This window comes from Ursus maritimus, unplaced genomic scaffold, assembly GCF_017311325.1.
Source record: "Ursus maritimus isolate PB19 unplaced genomic scaffold, ASM1731132v1 scaffold_24, whole genome shotgun sequence".
Classification (NCBI taxonomy): domain Eukaryota; kingdom Metazoa; phylum Chordata; class Mammalia; order Carnivora; family Ursidae; genus Ursus; species Ursus maritimus.
Genome location: NW_024424897.1, coordinates 41,375,994 through 41,392,454, shown reverse-complemented (window position 1 = coordinate 41,392,454; position 16,461 = coordinate 41,375,994). Strand labels below are relative to the sequence as shown.

Genomic DNA, 16,461 nt, shown 5'->3' with positions numbered 1-16,461 from the left:
CAAATGAGTCAGGGGAGCAGGAATCTATCAGCTCCAAAGTCTATTCAGAAGTGATTTAATCTTCGCGTTGAAGCAGATCAGCAGTGCCATTTGCCTGTCTAAAAAATGAGATTACACAGGATTCTCTTAAAAGAAGATAACTTATTAGTGTAATAGCAGCTCCTGGCCTTGTATAACGCCTCTTCTTAGTACTGCATGTCAGTGTCACAGGGCTCACCTAGTGCATAGTACTCGGGTGTAGAGCTCAGGCCACAGTGCCTTACTTAGGGTGGTTAGGGGAAATTTACCAGTTCTCAGCAACTCTCAGCCTTAATGGACTTGGTTATTGTTAAAATTCATCTTTATCAAAGGAAGCACTGGTTAATGATTTTTCTCCTGCCTCAACATGCTCGGCATTAGCTGGAATTGCTGAGTGATTTGCAGTGGGGAAACCATGAGAGCAATTTCTCGTTTGTCCACAAATTATCATTAGCAGTTTCATTTGCAGATTGAAGAAGCAGGAGGAGTGGGCTGTTTGCCAGTTGCAGCTTCCCTCCGATTAGGGCGTTAGTTCAATTATGTCCAATTAACTTTTATTGCAGATAGTGGTGATAATTACTTGCAAGTCAGTTTTTTGGCTGCAGTTATCCCAAGGCTGAAGTATGAACTTGATGGATTTTAATAACCAGAATGACACATTTTACTCCCTCCCACCACTGTAGTTATTTCTTTTTCCAGACTTCTTTTAGGCAGGAGATCAAAGCATTGTAAAAATTCATCTCACAATTAAAACGTGTTGTCCTTCTTTTGAAGAGCTGTGTAGGATCATATTTTAGAAGAATCTATTAGGAGCAGCTTTAATGGCATTTTATATTCTGAGATCATACCCTTGAGTTCATTGCTGCTTATCGTAAGAGAATAGACTGAGGTGGAACTGAATGTCATTCACAGCAATATGTGCTTATTGTAAGGTTATAGTAATTGGCAAGGTGCAGTCTAGTCTTCTGCTTGCATGTGAAATTCTCTTCGAAGTGCAAAAGTAAAGTTTTGTTCGGGGCACTCCTATAGATTTTTTTAAAGATTTATTTATTTGAGAGAGAGGGGCATGCACAAGTGGGGGGAGGGGCAGAGGGAAAGGGAGAGAGAGAATCTCAAGCAGACCCTGTGCTGAGTGTGGAGCCTGACTCGGGGTTCAGTCCCACGACCCTACGATCATGGCCTGAGCCGAAATTCAGAGTTGGCTGCTTAACCTACTGAGCCACCCAGGTGCCCTTATTTGGGGCATTTACTTATTTATTTACTTATTTATTTGAGAGAGAGAGAGCACGAGCAGGGGGAGGGGCAGAGAGGTAAGCAGACTCCCCACTGAGTGGAGAGCCAAACATGGGGCTCAATCCCAGGACCGTGAGATCATGACCTGAGCCAGAGTCAGATGCATAACTGACTGAGGCACCCAGGCACCCCGCTTGATGTATTTTTAAAATCAGTAGCCCACTAAGGACACATTTCGTTAGCATATAGGAATTTTAGTATGTTTTTAAAAAAAAATTTTTTTTTACTATTACAGAAGTTTATTTAACAAAATAGTCCAATATGAAAATGCACAAGACCTGATTTTTGTATTATAGTAAAACAGGTGCTATGGAGAGGAGGGGACATGTGGAAGCAGTTGATTTCTTCTGGCGAACACACCTGTTGGTTTTATTTGTTTGTTTGTTTGTTTTTTAAAGATTTTATTTATTCACTTGACAGAGCACAAGCAGGCGGAGTGGCAAGCAGAGGGTGAGAGAGAAGCAGGCTCCCCGCTGAGCAGGGAGCCCAACGCAGGGCTCAGTCCCAGGACGCTGGGATCATGACCCAAGCCGAAGGCAGCCGCGCAACCGACTGAGCCACCCAGGCGCCCCTAACACACCCGTTGTTTATGCTTGTTCCAGGGCTTCTAACTTGATGGTATTATTTCCTGGTATTATTTCCTCCAATTACCACCATTCCGTATTGTTCTGTTGCTCACTAGTTGCCATCTCTGTACATTCATCTATCACAAGATTCATAAAGGGATTGAACTCTTGTACTATTCCTTGGACATGTCTGCCACCATTTAATTTCAGTGATAATTTTTTTTTTTAAAGATTTTATTTATGTGACAGAGAGCCAGCCAGCGAGAGAGGGAACACAGCAGGGGAGTGGGAGAGGAAGAAGCAGGCTCCCAGCGGAGGAGCCCGATGTGGGACTCGATCCGGGAACGCTGGGATCACACCCTGAGCAGAAGGCAGACACTTAACGACTGCGCTACCCAGGTGCCCCTCAGTGATAATTTCTTGTCCGTAAATTTTTTCTACTTGGGAGGGTGAGCTTTGCTCTTGATGTCTACTCAGTGAGCTCAAAGATGGCTCCCTAAAAAAAATTTTTTGTTTTAGCTGTTATTTTAATAGAAAGTTGCATAATACCTTTGGAAACATCCTCGCTGGGTGGAGAGAGAGAGAGACAGAAGGAATAGTTTGTCTTTCTCTGAAGATGACAAGGTCTCTTTGCTATTTTGTTTAAACTTTCCCTTCATTACTGTTTGATGGTAACCCTGAAAAGTAAATGGTCTTATAAGGAAAATCTTACCTCCTTAACATGCAGAAGACTAAAGTCGATTCCAAACTGGGACTGTTCCTAGATCTTCAGGTTTCTTTGATTTCGGATGTCCTTGCTCACTTTAGTGTCCTTTGTTGCTAGGCTTTCTTCCCAAGGGCTCATCAGTCTCCTTAGATACTTCATGGATGTGGCTGCATAAAAATTTTGTTGAGCATAAGTGCCCAAGGAGTACGGCAATGCATTTTAAGAGCTTGCTTTTCTTAGTGTTTGTGTGAAGTAAAGGAAGAAAGTTCATGGCTGCTTGGAGAAGAGCCATAATACAGTTGTTTCTGCTTCAGAGCTTCCCTGATCACACTAAAAAGGAAAGAAGAGGAAAGGGTGAGTGATAAACATCATCCTTGCACAACTTCAAAGCTCTTCATTGACTGTTACTGAAAACCTTCTGCTGTAGAAGAACTGAGACTCTGCCTGCCAGCCAGCTGCTATTGGTGTGAAAGTGGAGAAGCTAGTTATAGTGGGGACTTTTCAGGAAGTCTGGAGATAAAGTTTATGATGTCATTTGAAACTTTTTGTATAGTGGGAGGAAAGGGTGTCAAAACTGTTCCACTCTGGAAGATACAACAAGGATTTCACTTCTGATGACGTTCAGGATGTGTGGATGTGTGCTTAGAAGTAAAGGCCTTGCAAAACTCTTATTGAAACATGAACATGAACTTGATGGAAATGCTAGTGAATGTCAGGCCTGAAAAAGGGGGGTTATTAATAGGGCCCCTTCAAGGTAGACATTTCTTTTGGAAGCATTCCAAAAGTAAATTTCTCCATCTTTAAAGGATTGCATTGAATGCAACACAGTGGAAGCATTGCCAGAAAAGAGTGGAGGTTGGGAGAGAATTTGAAGTATAGGCACCAGAGAAAATGTTATTGAGGTTAAGTGTTGAAAAGAAATTGGAAGTTGATGAGGCAGAAAGATACAGGAGACCTATTCCAGATAGCAAGAACCCCGAATGTCAGCTCTCACCAGTGTAGAGGTAAGTTACCTGCATTAAGATGAAATAATAATGGTTACCAACAGACCATTCTTTCCAACTCCTCTTCATGATCTCCAGCCCACCCCCTTTGCAGACTTCAACACTGCTGCCTTTTTTATTTTTTAATTTTTGTTATTTTTTGGAAGTGAAAGCAGAGTTTATTGAAGATATAGAGAGAGCAGATACAGATGGAATGTCTAGGAGACTCAGAAAGGAAAAAAGGAGCATGAGTTTCCTTTTCTGTGTATTTTTGTTTTGTTTTTTAAAATAAAATGTCCAGGGGCGCCTGGGTGGCTCAGTCAGTTAAGCGTCTGCCTTCGGCTCAGGTCATGATCTCAGGGTCCTGGGATTGAGCCCCGCATCGGGCTCCCTGCTCTGCAGGGAGGCTGCTTCTCCCTCTCACTCTGGCCCTCCCCACTGCTTGTGGTCTCTCTCTTTCTCAAATAAATAAGTAAAATCTTTAAAAATGAAATAAAATAAAATGCCTGGTGGGGCGCCTGGGTGGCTCAGTCATTAAGCGTCTGCCTTCGGCTCAGGGCGTGATCCTGGCGTTCTGGATCGAGCCCCCACATCAGGCTCCTCTGCTGGGAGCCTGCTTCTTCCTCTCCCACTCCCCCTGCTTGTGTTCCCTCTCTCGCTGGCTGTCTGTCTTTCTGTTAAATAAATAAAATCTTTAAAAATAAAATAAAATGCCTGGAAACAATCTCAAAATTACAGAAAAGTTGCAAGTACAGTACAAAGAATATTTTTCTTCCTTAAATCATTTGACCTGATTGCTTCATCATCTCAGAATACTTTAGTGTTTATCTTTTACAAACAAGGACATGCATCAGCGTTACCGCAATACAACCATAAAAATCAGGAGGCTTAACATTGATACATTGCTATCATATAATTCTCAGACCCGTCTCGGATGTTGCTGTTTGTACCAGTAATGTCCTTCATTGCAGTGAGGATCCAGTTCAGAATCACACATTGCATTTATTTATTTAAAGTGTTTTTTGTTATTGTTTTTTTGTTTAAGTAAACTCCACTCCCAGTGTGGGGCTTGAACTCACAACCCTGAGATCTGGAGTCACATGCTCCACCAGTTTAGCCAGGCGCTCCATGCATTGCATTTATTTGTTATGTATTCTTGGTTTCCTTCGATCTGGAACAGTTCTTCAGGCCTTTGACTTTCATGACCTTAATGCTACTGACAGTTATTTTGTAGAAAGTCCCTCAATTTAGGATTGTCTGATGGTTCCTTGTGTTTAATTTAGGTTATATATCTTCAGCGGGAATATTATAAGAGTGATGCTGTGTTCTTCATTGCCTAATTTTAAGAAGTGCAGAATTTTTATATGTCCTCTTTCTGGTAATGTTCAATCACTTGATTAACATGGTACCTGCTAGGCATTTCTAGTGTAAAGTTACTCTTTTTCCCTTTTTAATTACTAAGTATTTTGGAAGGAGATACCCTTTTTTTTTTTTTTTTTTTAAGTAGGCTCCATGCCCAGTATAGGGCTTGAACTCATGACCCTGAGATCAGGAGTCCCGAGCTCCACCAGCTGAGCCAGCCAGATGCCCCTGGAGGGAGATACTTTGAAACTATGCAAATATCTTGTTCTTCTCCACCTTTTCAATTTATTAGTTTATATATTTACATTAATATGGACTCAAGATTTTCTATTAAAATTTTTTTTTTCTAATTTGAGTATAGTTGACACATAATGTTAAATTAGTTTCAGGTATATAACAATAGTGAGTCAACTTTTTTTTTTTTAAGATTTTTATTTATTAGAGAGAGAGCATAAGCAGGAGAGAGGGGCAGAGGGAGAAGCAGGCTCCCCACTGAGCAGGGAGCCTGAAGTGGGGCTCCTGGGATTCATGACCCAAGCCGAAGGCAGATGCTTAATCGACTGAGCCACCCAGGTGCCCCGTGATTCAACCTCTTTATACATTATGGATTTTCTATTTTACTCAGTAGACTATAATCTGTTATCATTTGCTTGTTTATTATTTTTTTTTAAGGATTTTATTTATTAGAGCATGAGCAGGGGGAGGAGCAGAGGGAGAGGGACAAGCTGACTCCTCACTGAGCTCAGAGCCCGATGTGGGGTTTGATCCCACAACCCTGAGATCATGACCTGAGCCAAAATCAAGAGTCAGGTGCTTGGATACAGACATAGTGAAGAGAAGGGCCATATGCACCCCAATGTTCATAGCAGCAATGTCCACAATAGCTAAATCGTGGAAGGAGCCGAGATGCCCTTCAACAGATGACTGGATTAAGAAGTTGTGGTCCAGGGGCGCCTGGGTGGCACAGCGGTTAAGCGTCTGCCTTCGGCTCAGGGCGTGATCCCGGCGTTGTGGGATCGAGCCCCACATCAGGCTCCTCCGCTATGAGCCTGCTTCTTCCTCTCCCACTCCCCCTGCTTGTGTTCCCTCTCTCGCTGGCTGTCTCTATCTTAAACTTGAAACTTGAGAGGAGGGACAACTATGTTGGTTTTTAGTTTGGTGCTTTAAAAATCTGTTCTGCATTGGGAGTCTGGGTAGTCAGCTGGTTAAGCCGTCTGCCTCGCCTCAAGTCATGATCCTAGAGTCTGGGATCGGGTTCTGATCGGGCTTCCATGCTTGGTAGGAGCCTGCCTCCCTCTCCCTGGCCTAGCTGCTCCCAATGCTTGTGCGCTGTGTGTGTCGCTCTTTCTCTGACTTGAAATATAAAATAAAATCTTTTAAAAATCTGTTATGTAATTAAAAGCTGTCACTACTGTCTTGCAGTGAAACTGTAGATAAGGGCATGGAGGAGAATTCACAGTTTCTCAGTATGAGGACCATTTTAACTATCTTTCTAATAAGAGTCGCCATCATCCAGTACGCCCATCTCCTTTAGCTGCTTTTCTCTTTTCCGTGAAGTGTTTATTTACCTTCTAAGAGTCGTGTAATTTACCTACTCATTGAATTCATCCACCTCTACTCCGTATAAAAATGGAAGCATGATTTTTATTTGTTTTAAAGGTTATTTGCGCAGCCCCTCACTCCCTGAGCAGTGTTTTGCACATAGTAGGTTCTCAGTAAATAGGTGTGAATTAATGTGGAGGATGGAAAGTACTCTTTAATAGATACCTAGGATTAGAGTTGGAAGTATATGTTAAAGATTATTGTACTGGAGCTAGTACTACATTCAGGGATCACATTTCTTTTCTTTTCTTTTTTTTTTTAAATGGTTTATTTATTTATGTGACAGAGAGCAATACAAAGAGAGGAGGGAACAACAGCTAGGGGGAGTGTTGAAAGCGGGCTCCCAGTGTGAGCACCGATGTCGGGTTCGATCCTGAACGGCGGGATTACGCCCCTAAGCCAAAGGCAGACACGACTACGACTGCGACCCAGACGCCAAGGATCATATTTCTTGACTAGCTTAAGGGAAAGAATATTGAGGAAAAAAACCTCAAGGAATTGGGGATTAATTGGCCAGATTAAGGGAAATGACATGATATTTTATAAAGTATGCAAATATAAAGGGAACATTATATAAGAAGACAGATAACTAGCTCTTATTCACCTTGAAGAGGACAAAAAGAATAAGGCTGAAGCTCCTGAACAATGAATATAAGACATGCAGAAGAATTTCCTGATTTTGAACAGGTGACCAAAGAAGGATGGTTTCTCTGAATTGATTTTCAGCTGTGGCACCATGTTGCAGGCAGTGGTAGAACGGAAGAGAGCCAGGGGTCAGAAAACCTGGTTGTAGTGTAGGCACTTTGAGGCTTTTCCTAGTTTCTTTATCTCTGAAAGTGGGACTAATGATCCTTGCATAAACCATCTCATAGGGCATGTGAGAAAATCAAGTGAGAGAATTCATGTGAAAGCAGCTTTGAAAATGTATGAACCTTTGTACAAAAGTAAGCAGATCACTAATGACTGTATAAAGTCACCTTTTTAGTGATTTAGAGTCATGGAATCTGGAAGTTGTTTAATGATCGATCATCTAGTTCAAATTTCACAGCTCCTTTGGGGCGCCTGGGTGCGCGCTGCCGGTTAAGCATCTGCCTTCAGCTCAAGGGCGTGATCCGAGCGCTAGGGATCAGGCCCCACATCAGGCTCCTCCGCAGAAGGCTGCTTCTTCCTCTCCCACTCCCTGCTTGTGTTCCCTCTCGCTGGCTGTCTCTATCTGTTTTTACAAAATAAATAAATAAAATCTTTAAAAAAAAAATTCTTAACTCCCTGAAAATAAATTTCCATTCCATTTTTTTTTATGCACCCTGGAGATCAAGACCTAGCTGAAATCAGGGCGATGCTTAACCGAAACTTAAACCACCCAGGCGCCCCTCTTTCCATCATTCTTAGGAGTAGTTGGCTTTTGCTTCAGCATTCTGAGTACTGCACTGCTTTTGAATAAGCTCATTGTTTATATTCATCTAAAATTGCCTTTCTTCAGACTTTACGAACCTGCTTTTTGAGCTCAAGAAATTAATATCACGCCCCTCCTTTGTGTGACGGCCACTCTGTGACGCTCTTGTTGCTGGTCTTCATCATCTTTTTGCCTCGAAATCACTCCACAGCCACTCTAACTGATTTCGTCTTATCTCCTAGAATCTTTCCATTTTCAACCAGATTGACTTAAAAATGACATCTCATCATGTTACTCTCCTGAACCTGTCCCTATCTCCCATACGGCTTCAGATAAAGTCTGACATGTAGCCTGTAATAGTTATAACTACCGCGTCGTTGAGCATAGACACTGTACTAAGCACTTTATGAAGCCTTTCTTATTTCAATCATCACCAGTTATCTACTGTAAGCTGATCGGGACTACTTTTTGTACTGCTTTAATGGTAAGACTTATTGAGCTGTGACTCCACGCAGCTTTGTTCTTTTTCTTTTTTAAGATTTATGTTATTTTTAGAGGCAAGGGGAGCCAGCACAAGTGGGAGAGGGAGAGAGAGAGAGAGAGAGAGAAAGAATCTCAAAGCAGACTCACCTTGAACATGTAAGTCAACTAGCACTGGGTCGCAGACCTGAGATCACTGCAACCTGAACACAAAACCAAAGTTGCGCTAATCCAACTTTACCCACCCAGAGTCCTAACCCGAGCTTTTATTCCATTTCCTGCTGCCTCAGTCCCCAGTATCAAAGTAATGTCTTCATAATTTGGACTACATCAGCACCCAGCTCTTCATACCGTTGTGGTTCCCAGACATGCATTTAGTTTATGCTACGCGTTCAGCGAAGTCGGTGTGCAGGCCTTTCATTGCCACTAGTTTTTCGCCTGAGGTAGCTAGGGCACCTAGACCACTCTAAGTATCAAGAAATTCTTGCTTTAGCTTTCAGATGGCCCACATTGTTGTTCTCTTCGGTTTCTCACCATTTCCTTGGAAGATATCTGTTTCCGTTAACTTTGATTTTCAGACAGCTATCCCTTTTTAAAGATTTTATTTATTTATTTGACAAGAAGAGACAGCCAGCGAGAGAGGGAACACAAGCAGGGGAGTGGGAGAGGAAGAAGCAGGCTCATAGCGGAGGAGCCATAGTGGGCTCAGTCCAGAACGCCGGGATCACGCCCTGGCCGAGGCAGACGCTTAACCGCTGTGCCACCAGAGTGCCCCCATCCACTTTTTTTTAAAGATTTTATGTGTATTTGTCAGAGCAAGAGAGCCCAAGCAGGGGAAAGTGGAGAGGAGAGAGGGAGAGAGGGAGGCAGAGCTCTCCACTGAGGCAGGGAGACCCCATGAGGGCTTGATCTCCAGGACCCTGGGATCGACGTGACTGAGCCAGAAAGAGCGAAGACGCTTTAATCTATCGAGCCACCGGTGCCCCACTTTTTTTTTTCTTACTTGGCCTTCAAGTATAGTTGACTTTACAGCATTGTCCACGCTTTAAAGTGCGTTACAACATCAATGAGATTTGATTAACACTGCTGAGAGGCGTTCACCACAGTAATCCGTTTCTCACCCAGGGATTTTGTTCGACTGTATTTGTCCATTCCATTCAGTTGCCGATATCACACACAGTGCCTGCTGCATACGAAGTGGCTCAGGGAGATTGAATAGACTGAGGATGTTCCTACTAAGGGAGTTCTCTTTTTCAAGGTTAAACTCTTTTTCCATTTACATTACATAGCAGTTTGAATCCCTCTCTTTTATGCTACATCTTGGCTGAGCTATTCCTAGGCTTCTCTGTTTCCATCAGAAGTAAGTATTTTTTAATGCTACAGAAGTGAACTGCAACCTAAAATACTATAACTAAAAAATATACCAAACGCGATGATTGTCCAGCTGCTGCTTTGGGAGGGTTACTGATTACATTAGATTTCCTAAGCCTCCTTGCCAGAATAGAGCCCAAATAGAAATAGAAAATAGCAGATAAGAGGCACCGCTGCTTTGTTGAGTCGGGAGAACATGCGGTCGATCTCAGTTGTAGAGTCTGGCGCCCATGTTGGAGTGTAGGATGCCAAAATTAAAAAAAAAAAAAAGAAGAAAAGAAGCAGAGGAAAAATAAGACGGTGTGAGCACTGTACTGATTTTCTCTTTTTTACTTTCTGTCTCCTCGCTTAGGAGTCATCCCACTTTACTTAATCAACTGTTGCATATAAAAGACCACGAATTTTCCCCCTTTATAAAACAGAATGGTTTCTAAGACTCCACAAGTATACCCTTAGGAGTCTTAGTCTGGGCTGTCACGCAGTTGAAGAGCAAGAGTCTGGTACAATTCCAGGGAAAGGTGCAGCTCTTAGCCAGAATTGAAGAGCAAATGGAGTCGGGGAGCAGGAATCTGATCAGCTCAAAGTCTATTCAGAAGTGATTTAATCTTGGCGTGAAGACCGATCAAAGCAGAACAGCTTGCTTACATCTAAAAATGAGATTACCATGGTTCTCGTTTAAAAGAAGATAACTATTGATTAATAGCAGCTCCTGGCACTGTTAACGCTCTTGTAGATACTGGCAGTCAGTGCATACGGGCCACCTTATGATAGTACTCAGGTGTGAGAGACAGAGCCACAGTGCCTTACTTAGGGTGGTTAGGGAAATTTACCTCAGTTCTCAGCAACTCTCAGCCTTAATGGACTTGGTTATTGTTAAAATTCATTCTTTATCAAAAAGGAAGCACTGGTTAATGATTTTTCTCCTGCCTCTGCATGCTCGGCATTAGCTGGAATTGCTGAGTGATTTGCAGTGGAAACCATAGAGCAATTTTCTCGTTGTCCACAAATTATCATTAGCCAGTTTCATTGCAGATTGACCCGAAGCGAAGAGCAGGAGAATGGCTGTTGCCAGTTGCAGCTTCCTCGATTAGAGGTTAGTTAATTATGTCCAATTAACTTTTTATTGCAGATAGTGGTGATAATTACTTTAAGAGTCAGTTTTTTGGCTGCAGTTATCCACAAGGCTGAAGTATGAACTTGATGGATTTTAATAAAGAATGACACATTTCCCCTCCCACCACTGTAGTTATTTCTTTTTCCAGACTTCTTTTAGGCAGGAGATCAAAGCATTGTAAAAATTCATCTCACAATTAAAGCGTGTTGTCCTTCTTTGAAGAGCTGTGTAGGATCATATTTTAGAAGAATCTATTAGAGCAGCTTTAATGGCATTTTATATTCTGAGATCATACCCTTGAGTTCATTGCTGCTTATCGTAAGAGAAAGACTGAGGTGGAACTGAATGTCATTCACACAATATGTGCTTATTGTAAGGTTATAGTAATTGGCAAGGTGCAGTCTAGTCTTCTGCTTGCATGTGAAATTCTCTTCGGCGCAAAAGTAAAGTTTTGTTCGGGGCACTCCTATAGATTTTTAAAGATTTATTTATTTGAGAGAGAGGGGCATTAACAAGTGGGGGAGGGGCAGAGGAAAGAGAGAGAGAATCTCAAGCAGACCCTGTGCTGAGTGGTGTGGAGCCTGATCGGGGTTCAGTCCCCCACGAATTCTACGATCATGGCCTGAGCCGAATTCAGAGTTGGTGCTTAACCTACTGAGCCACCCAGGTGCCCTTATTTGGGGCATTTACTTATTTATTTACTTATTTATTTGAGAGAGAGAGAGCACGAGCAGGGGGAGGGGCAGAGAGGTAAGCAGACTCCCCACTGAGGAGAGCCAAACATGGGGCTCAATCCCAGGACCGTGAGATCATGACTGAGCCAGAGTCAGATGCATAACTGACTGAGGCACCCAGGCACCCCGCTTGATGTATTTTTAAAATCAGTAGCCCACTAAGGACACATTTCGTTAGCATATAGAATTTTAGTATGTTTTTAAAAAAAAATTTTTTTTTTACTATTACGAAGTTTATTTAACAAAATAGTCCAATATGAAAATGCACAAGACCTGATTTTTGTATTATAGTAAAACAGGTGCTATGGAGAGGAGGGGACATGGGAAGCAGTTGATTTCTTCTGCGAACACACCTGTTGGTTTTATTTTTGTTTGTTTGTTTTTAAAGATTTTATTTATTCACTTGACAGAGCACAAGCAGGCGGAGTGGCAAGCAGAGGGTGAGAGAGAAGCAGGCTCCCCGCTGAGCAGGGAGCTCCAACGCAGGGCTCAGTCCCAGGACGCTGGGATCATGACCAAGCCGCAGGCAGCCGCCGCAACCGACTGAGCACCCAGGCCCTAACACACCCGTTGTTTATGCTTGTTCCAGGGCTTCTAACTTGATGGTATTATTTCCTGGTATTATTTCCTCCAATTACACCATTCCGTATTGTTCTGTTGCTCAACACTAGTTGCCATCTCTGTACATTCATCTATCACAAGATTCATAAAGGATTGAACTCTTGTACTATTCCTTGACATGTCTCACACCATTTAATTTCAGTGATAATTTTTTTTTTAAAGATTTTATTTATGTGACAGAGAGCCAGCCAGCGAGAGAGGAACACAGCAGGAGTGGGAGAGGAAGCAGGCTCCCAGGGAGGAGCCCGATGGGACTCGATCCGGGAACGCTGGGATCACACCCCGAGCAGAAGGCAGACACTTAACGACGCGCTACCCAGGTGCCCTCAGTGATAATTTCTTGTCCGTAAATTTTTTCTACTTGGGAGGGTGAGCTTTGCTCTTGATGTCTACTCAGTGAGCTCAAGATGGCTCCTCAAAAAATTTTTGTTTTAGCTGTTATTTTAATAGAAAGCTCAATACCTTTGGAAACATCCTCGCTGGGTGGAGAGAGAGAGAGACAGAAGGAATAGTTTGTCTTTCTCTCTGAAGATGACAAGGTCTCTTTGCTATTTTGTTTAAACTTTCCCCTTCATTACTGTTTGATGGTAACCCTGAAAAGTAAATGGTCTTATAAGGAAAATCTTACCTCCTTAACATGCAGAAGACTAAAGTCGATTCCAAACTGGGACTGTTCCTAGATCTTCAGGTTTCTTTGATTTTCGGATGTCCTTGCTCACTTTAGTGTCCTTTTGTTGCTAGGCTTTCTTCCCAAGGGCTCATCAGTCTCCTTAGATACTTCATGGATGTGGCTGCATAAAAATTTTGTTGAGCTAAGTGCCCAAGGAGTACGGCAATGCATTTTAAGAGCTTGCTTTTCTTAGTGTTTGTGTGAAGTAAAGGAAGAAAGTTCATGGCTGCTTGGAGAAGAGCCATACAGTTGTTTCTGCTTCAGAGCTTCCCTGATCACACTAAAAAGGAAAGAAGAGGAAAGGGTGAGTGATAAACATCATCCTTGGACAATCTCAAAGCTCTTCATTGACTGTTACTGAAAACCTTCTGCTGTAGAAGAACTGAGACTCTGCCTGCCAGCCAGCTGCTATTGGTGTGAAAGTGGAGAAGCTTAGTTATAGTGGGGACTTTTCAGGAAGTCTGGAGATAAAGTTTATGATGTCATTTGAAACTTTTTGTATAGTGGAGGAAAGGGTGTCAAAACTGTTCCACTCTGGAAGATGCAACAAGGATTTCACTTCTGATGACGTTCAGGATGTGTGGATGTGTGCTTAGAAGTAAAGGCCTTGCAAAACTCTTATTGAAACATGAACATGAACTTGATGGAAATGCTAGTGAATGTCAGGCCTGAAAAAGGGGTATTAATAGGGCCCCTTCAGGTAGACATTTCTTTTGGAAGCATTCCAGTAAATTTCTCCATCTTTAAAGGATTGCATTGAATGCAACACAGTGGAAGCATTGCCAGAAAAAGAGTGGAGGTTGGGAGAGAATTTTAAGTATAGGCACCAGAGAAAATGTTATTGAGGTTAAGTGTTGAAAAGAAATTGGAAGTTGATGAGGCAGAAAGATACAGGAGACCTATTCCAGATAGCAAGAACCCGAGTCAGCTCTCACCAGTGTAGAGGTAAGTTACCTGCATTAAGATGAAATAATAATGGTTACCAACAGACCATTCTTTCCAACTCCTCTTCATGATCTCCAGCCCACCCCTTGTGACTTCAACACTGCTGCCTTTTATTTTTTAATTTTTGTTATTTTTTGGAAGTGAAAGCAGAGTTTATTGAAGATATAGAGAGAGCAGATACAGATGGAATGTCTGAGACTCAGAAAGGAAAAAGGAGCATGAGTTTCCTTTTCTGTGTATTTTTGTTTTGTTTTTTAAAATAAAATGTCCAGGGGCGCCTGGGTGGACTCAGTCAGTTAAGCGCCCGTCTCGGCCGAGTCAGCATCTCAGGGTCCTGGGATTGAGCCCCGCATCGGGCTCCCTGCTCTGCAGGGAGGCTGCTTCTCCCTCTCACTCTGGCCCCCCACTGCTTGTGTCTCTCTTTCTCAAATAAATAAGTAAAATCTTTAAAATGAAATAAAATAAAATGCCTGGTGGGGCGCGCCTGGGTGGCTCAGGTCATTAAGCGCCTGCCTTCGGCTCAGGGCGTGATCCTGCTCTGGATCGAAGCCCCCACATCAGGCTCCTCTGCTGGGAGCCTGCTTCTTCCTCTCCCACTCCCCTGCTTGTGTTCCCTCTCTCGCTGGCTGTCTGTCTTTCTGTTAAAAAATAAAATCTTTTAAAAATAAAATAAAATGCCTGGAAACAATCTCAAAATTACAGAAAAGGTAAAGTACAGTACAAAGAATATTTTTCTTCCTTAAATCATTTGACCTGGATTGCTTCATCATCTCAGAATACTTTAGTGTTTATCTTTTACAAACAAGTGACATGCATCACTACCGCAATACAACCATAAAAAATCAGGAGGCTTAACATTGATACATTGCTATCATATAATTCTCAGACCCGTCTCGGATGTTGCTGTTTGTACCAGTAATGTCCTTCATTGCAGTGAGGATCCAGTTCAGAATCACACATTGCATTTATTTATTTAAAGTGTTTTTTGTTATTGTTTTTGTTTAAGTAAACTCCACTTCCAGTGTGGGGCTTGAACTACACCCTGAGATCTGGAGTCACATGCTCCACCAGTTTAGCCATGGCGCTCCATGCATTGCATTTATTTTGTTATGTATTCTTGGTTTCCTTCGATCTGGAACAGTTCTTCAGGCCTTTGACTTTCATGACCTTAATGCTACTGACAGTTATTTTGTAGAAAGTCCCTCAATTTAGGATTGTCTGATGGTTCCTTGTGTTTAATTTAGGTTATATATCTTCAAGGGAATATTATAAGAAGTGATGCTGTGTTCTTCATTGCCTAATTTTAAGAAGTGCAGAATTTTTATATGTCTCTTTCTGGTAATGTTCAATCACTTGATTAACATGGTACCTGCTAGGCATTTCTAGTGTAAAGTTACTCTTTTTTCCTTTTTAATTACTAAGTATTTTGGAAGGAGACTACTTTTTTTTTTTTTTTTTTTTTTTTTAAGTAGGCTCCATGCCCGAAGGGCTTGAACTCATGACCCTGAGATCAGGAGTCCCGAGGCCCACCAGCTGAGCCAGCCAGATGCCCCTGGAGGAGATACTTTGAAACTATGCAAATATCTTGTTCTTCTCCACCTTTTCAATTTATTAGTTTATATATTTACATTAATATGGACTCAAGATTTTCTAAAATTTTTTTTTTCTAATTTGAGTATAGTTGACACATAATGTTAAATTAGTTTCAGGTATATAACAATAGTGAGTCAACTTTTTTTTTTAAGATTTTTATTTATTAGAGAGAGAGCATAAGCAGGAGAGAGGGGAGAGGGGAGAAGCAGGCTCCCACTGAGCAGGGAGCCTGAAGTGGGGCTCCTGGGATTCATGACCAAGCGAAGGCAGATGCTTAATCGACTGAGCCACCCAGGTGCCCGTGATTCAACCTCTTTATACATTATGGATTTTCTATTTTACTCAGTAGACTATAATCTGTTATCATTTGCTTGTTTATTATTTTTTTTAAGATTTTATTTATTAGAGCATGAGCAGGGGGAGGAGCAGAGGGAGAGGGACAAGCTGACTCCTCACTGAGCTCAGAGCCCGATGTGGGGTTTGATCCCACAACCCTGAGATCATGACCTGAGCCAAAATCAAGAGTCAGGTGCTTGGATACAGACATAGTGAAGAGAAGGGCCATATGCACCCCAATGTTCATAGCAGCAATGTCCATTGTGCAAATGCGTGAAGGAGCCGAGATGCCCTTCACAGATGACTGGATTAAAGTTGTGGTCCAGGGGCTGCCTGGGTGCACAGCGAGTTAGCCTGCCTCGGCTCAGGCGTGATCCCGGCGTTAGGATCGAGCCCCACATCAGGCTCCTCCGCTATGAGCCTGCTTCTTCCTCTCCCACTCCCCTGCTTGTGTTCCCTCTCTCGCTGGCTGTCTCTATCTCTGTCGAGATAAATAAATAAAATCTTAAAAAAAAAAAAAAAGAAGTTGTTGTCCATATATACATACTGGAATATTACTCAGCTATCAGAAAGAAGCAGTTCTCAACATTTGCTACAACATGGACGTGGACTAGAGGAGATAATGCTAAGTGAAATAAGTCAAGCAGAGAAAGACAACTATCATATGTTCTCTC

The 16,461-nt window shown here is 42.3% G+C and overlaps 1 protein-coding gene across 3 annotated transcripts in view; it reads left to right on the top strand.

Moving 5' to 3' along the window:
- FAM222B (family with sequence similarity 222 member B) overlaps window positions 1-16,461 on the top strand; it is a 93,780-nt gene that overhangs the window by 43,187 nt on the left and 34,132 nt on the right. The window contains exon 1 of one of the 3 annotated variants that reach the window (XM_040641058.1): window positions 1,762-1,929. The exons of the other annotated variants lie outside the window; for them this stretch is intronic. The gene's annotated coding sequence lies outside the window, so the exon portion shown is untranslated. Of the gene's footprint in view, window positions 1-1,761; window positions 1,930-16,461 lie in introns of those variants that run through there. 3 annotated transcript variants of the gene reach the window in all.